Here is a 5,000-nt window from a genome sequence, read left to right on the forward strand (position 1 = left end):
AAATTGTATACTGGTAGGAGATTTTAACGTGAAGTGCACTAGAATAGATGTCTCGAGATGTGATAGCTACAGACATGATTCGTCTAGAAATGCTTTATGGGAATTAATGAAAAATGAAAATCTTGTAGATATATGGAGGGCTGAAAATTTAAATAGAAGAGTGTTTTCGAGAAGGCAGGTGGTGTTAAATGAACTAAAACAAAGCAGAATTGATTTATGTTTAGTAAAAGAAGATATGATACAGCAGGTTCAGAAGATATCATATAACTTTACAGCATACAGTGATCATGCAGTAATGTCATTTCAGATAGGTTTTGCTGTGGAGATGAGAGGGGGAGGTGTCTGGTGTTTAAATGCCAGTCTGTTAAAGGAGGAAAGTTATATAAAGGAAATTGTTGAATGTATCGAAGGTGAAATGTCTAATGTACTGTTAAAAGAGAATGTGTGTTTATGGTGGGAAGAAGTGAAAGTTAAAGTAAAAAACAGGAGTATTAGGTACTCCAAAAATCGTAACCGTGTCGATAAGTTGAAAGAAAAAATGCTTAGAAATAGGATGTTGCAGGAACTTGAAAAGGCTGATGCTGATCCAGACTATGATGTAGTGAACTATTTGAAAATCCATGCAGAGCTAGGGTTTTATGAAAAAAAGAAATGTTTAGGTGCTATTGTTAGGAGTAAGGCACAGTACGCCTTGGAGGGAGAGAAATGTACTTCCTTTTTTCTGGGGCTTGAAAAACGAAAGCAATTTAAGAGTTATATTGTGGAATTGGAAAATGAAAAAGGTGTAAAGGTAAATGATTTTGTGGACATCGTAGATTCAGTTGAATCCTTTTACAGAAATCTTTATAAAAAGAATGATGTAGATAAAGTGTGTGTTGAAAAAGTGTTGGAGAAAATCAGTGCCAAAGTATCTCAGACAGATAGAAGGATGTGTGATGAAAATATTTCAATTATAGAAATCAAGGAAGCAATTGAGAACACTCAAGGAAATAAAAGTCCAGGTTTGGATGGTTTAACAAATGAATTCTATAAAGTTTTTGTGGATATTTTGGCACCCATTTTATTGAAGGTTTTTCAGTATATGGAAGAGAATAAGGAAATCCCTGAGTCTATGTCAATTGGTATGTTAACCATCTTATTTAAAAATAGAGGCAGTAGGTTAAAGTTAGAAAATTATAGGCCTATTAGTCTTCTAAATTCAGATTATAAAATACTGACTAAAGTTTTAGCTAATAGGATGAAAAAGGTGATTGGGAGTATTATTACATCAACACAAGCCTACGGAATACCTGGAAGAGATGTTGCAGATATAATTTGTACAATTAGAGATGTTGTTAATCATATGAAAAATGAAGGTGGTATAGTTTTAAGTTTAGATTTTAAGAAAGCTTTTGATAAAGTGGAACATAGTTTTCTGCTACAGACTTTGGAGAGGTTTGGTTTTGGGCCAAAATTTGTATCTTGGATTAAATTGTTGTATAGTGGAGCAAAAAGTTGTGTTAAATGTAACGGAGTGTTAACAGATACATTCCCTATAGAGAGGTCAGTAAGGCAGGGTTGTCCTTTGTCAGCTCTATTGTACAGTGTTTCTACGGAACCTTTAGCTGTTTTGATACTTGGAGACAAAGAGGTGAGGGGTGTTGGAATCCCAGGTGGTGGTGTCAGTGTTATACATCAGTACGCTGATGACACTACTTTTACTGTGAAGGATGTAGGTAGCATTGAAAGCATTATGAAAATCATAGATATCTACTGTAAGGCATCAGGGGCTGAAGTTAATATAGAGAAGACAGAAATTATGTTTTTTGGGGATATTGATGCAAATAAGTGTGAGATTCCATTTAAGGTAGCTAAGGATTTTATGAAGGTGCTGGGAGTAAATATTGGTGTAAAGGAGAAAGAGGCAAGGGATATAACTTGGACGGGGATTCTCAATAAAATCAAGCAAACTTTGAATTTCTGGAAAAATAGAAAATTAAAGTTAAAAGGTAAAGTAATTGTAGTAAATGCTTTGGTATCATCTAAACTTGTGTATATTTTGGGAGTTCTAGACATGCCAGAGTGGGTTATAAATGAATTGAATAATGTGGTGTCTAACTTTATATGGGATGGTAAAGGTGTTAGAATTGCGCAGAAAACATTGATAGCGGACTATGATGATGGAGGTTTAAAACTTGTAGATTTTGACATTAAAAGAAAAGCTATTAGGATAAAAACAGTAAAGAAATATTTATATGACAGTTTAGATTATGGCTGGAAACATTTTTTCAAAGTCTATTTAGATGAGAGTGGTGGATGTGAAGATAATGGTTTGTTGATGGATCTTAAAAGGAAAATGTGTGAAAAGGTACCAGATTTTTATAAAGAAGTGCTAAATGCATGGGCAGAGTTGTTGCCTAATGTGTATTATGAGTGTGGGCATATTGACCTAATTATGAATCACCCTGTTTTTCTGAATGAGAAAATTAAGTACAAAGAAAAGGTGTTATATAGTGAAGTATTCATGAGTGCAGGTCTTAGACAGATAAAAGACTACACATATGAGGTAATTCCAGGTTTTTTTCCTGAAGAAGCTATTTTTGACACTATCCATGAATGGGATGTAGAGGTGGGTAGGGGAACAGTGAAGAATATGTACGAGAAGATAAAAGAAAGTATACCAAGCACATGGGTGGATTTAATAAATAGTGAAGTTGTTAGAGAAGGTTTATTTGTCTTTCCTAATTTATTTATTGGTAACAGTAAGGAGAAGGCTCAGTTATCTAGTATCCCGGTGAAAAAATTCTATAAAATAATGGTAGAGAAAAATGTGAAAAGGCCAGCTGCGGAGAAAGTTTGGAAAGGAATTTTTCCAACTTTGGACGTAAAAAAGATATGGAAAACTTTAAATGTAAAATATAATAGTATGGAATGTGAAAGTAACGATTTTAAAATAAGGCATAATCGTATATATACAAAGGTGGTGTTACATCAAATCAATAGGGAAATAAAAAGAGAATGTGATCTATGTGGTGAGTTACCAGAAAATTTAATACATTTGTTTGTGGAATGTGAGGAGTTAAAATATTTATTTTGTAAGGTAAAGGGAATGATACATAGAAACTGGAAGGGTGATATTTTGAAAAAATATGTGTGGAATGAATTGGTGTTATTTGGCATGGATGGTAAATGTGAGGGTGTTAATGTTGTTTTGTTAAATGTTGTTTTGAGTTTTGTGAGGTATGCTATTTTTTGTAGGAGGAATTTTGCTTTTTTTGAGGGGAAGAGGGTAAGGGTGTGGGATATTTTTGTAGTATTGTTTAAGAAGCATATAGATATGTTTCATTGTTATGGAAGGGAATGTTTTGATGAAGCTTTTGTGGAGGGGAGTGGGTTGATTTCAAGGGTGGATGGTGGAAGAATTGCTTATCATTTTTGAAATATATTGGTATGTTAATTTCCTTTTGGTTTGTATAGTTGTTCGGTGAGTTGATTTCAACATGCCTGTTTTGTGTGATTAGAATTGAATGTTATGTTTTTATAAGTTTTTGTTGTATTTTATTTATTTGAGTTCTTTGATTTGATAGGGGGTGAATTGTTCACCTGCCTATGTTAGTCTCGGTTTTTTGTGTATTGTACATTTTATAAAATATTGTAATTGAAACTTTTTTATAATAAAAAAAAAAAAAAAAAAAAAAAGTACCCCTGATCTCGTCCGATCTCGGAAGCTAAGCAGGGTCGGGCCTGGTTAGTACTTGGATGGGAGACCGCCTGGGAATACCAGGTGCTGTAAGCTTTTTGTCACTGCCTTGTGGAATTTCAACTCTTTGTCCGTTTTTTCCCACAAGGCTGAAATATGTGCCCTCGCTTTGAAATAAGTAAGCAAGGTTAGTTTGTATTTCATCCAACAATCTGTGCTACAAATTATGGCTACAGTATATGCAATTTCATCCACTTTTTGAGATTGCCTTTTGCTTACGGCCACACCGGCCTGAGTACGCCTGATCTCGTCCGATCTCGGAAGCTAAGCAGGGTCGGGCCTGGTTAGTACTTGGATGGGAGACCGCCTGGGAATACCAGGTGCTGTAAGCTTTTTGTCACTGCCTTGTGGAATTTCAACTCTTTGTCCGTTTTTTCCCACAAGGCTGAAATATGTGCCCTCGCTTTGAAATAAGTAAGCAAGGTTAGTTTGTATTTCATCCAACAATCTGTGCTACAAATTATGGCTACAGTATATGCAATTTCATCCACTTTTTGAGATTGCCTTTCGCTTACGGCCACACCGGCCTGAGTACGCCTGATCTCGTCCGATCTCGGAAGCTAAGCAGGGTCGGGCCTGGTTAGTACTTGGATGGGAGACCGCCTGGGAATACCAGGTGCTGTAAGCTTTTTGTCACTGCCTTGTGGAATTTCAACTCTTTGTCCGTTTTTTCCCACAAGGCTGAAATATGTGCCCTCGCTTTGAAATAAGTAAGCAAGGTTAGTTTGTATTTCATCCAACAATCTGTGCTACAAATTATGGCTACAGTATATGCAATTTCATCCACTTTTTGAGATTGCCTTTTGCTTACGGCCACACCGGCCTGAGTACGCCTGATCTCGTCCGATCTCGGAAGCTAAGCAGGGTCGGGCCTGGTTAGTACTTGGATGGGAGACCGCCTGGGAATACCAGGTGCTGTAAGCTTTTTGTCACTGCCTTGTGGAATTTCAACTCTTTGTCCGTTTTTTCCCACAAGGCTGAAATATGTGCCCTCGCTTTGAAATAAGTAAGCAAGGTTAGTTTGTATTTCATCCAACAATCTGTGCTACAAATTATGGCTACAGTATATGCAATTTCATCCACTTTTTGAGATTGCCTTTCGCTTACGGCCACACCGGCCTGAGTACGCCTGATCTCGTCCGATCTCGGAAGCTAAGCAGGGTCGGGCCTGGTTAGTACTTGGATGGGAGACCGCCTGGGAATACCAGGTGCTGTAAGCTTTTTGTCACTGCCTTGTGGAATTTCAACTCTTTGTCCGTTT

At 36.6% G+C, this 5,000-nt stretch overlaps 4 non-coding genes across 4 annotated transcripts; all 4 read left to right on the forward strand.

Moving 5' to 3' along the window:
- Positions 1 to 3,952: 3,952 nt before the first annotated feature.
- Positions 3,953 to 4,071, forward strand: LOC118963889. Its single transcript, XR_005050954.1, has one exon. It is a non-coding gene; the product is annotated as a 5S ribosomal RNA (ribosomal RNA).
- Positions 4,072 to 4,248: 177 nt separating this feature from the next.
- On the forward strand, positions 4,249 to 4,367 carry LOC118963890. The gene has a single exon (XR_005050955.1). It is a non-coding gene; the product is annotated as a 5S ribosomal RNA (ribosomal RNA).
- A 177-nt stretch (positions 4,368 to 4,544) lies between these two features.
- LOC118963891 lies at positions 4,545 to 4,663 on the forward strand. Its single transcript, XR_005050956.1, has one exon. It is a non-coding gene; the product is annotated as a 5S ribosomal RNA (ribosomal RNA).
- Positions 4,664 to 4,840: 177 nt separating this feature from the next.
- LOC118963892 lies at positions 4,841 to 4,959 on the forward strand. The gene has a single exon (XR_005050957.1). It is a non-coding gene; the product is annotated as a 5S ribosomal RNA (ribosomal RNA).
- The last annotated feature ends 41 nt before the right edge of the window (positions 4,960 to 5,000 follow it).

Source organism: Oncorhynchus mykiss, unplaced genomic scaffold, assembly GCF_013265735.2.
Source record: "Oncorhynchus mykiss isolate Arlee unplaced genomic scaffold, USDA_OmykA_1.1 un_scaffold_869, whole genome shotgun sequence".
Lineage (NCBI taxonomy): Eukaryota > Metazoa > Chordata > Actinopteri > Salmoniformes > Salmonidae > Oncorhynchus > Oncorhynchus mykiss.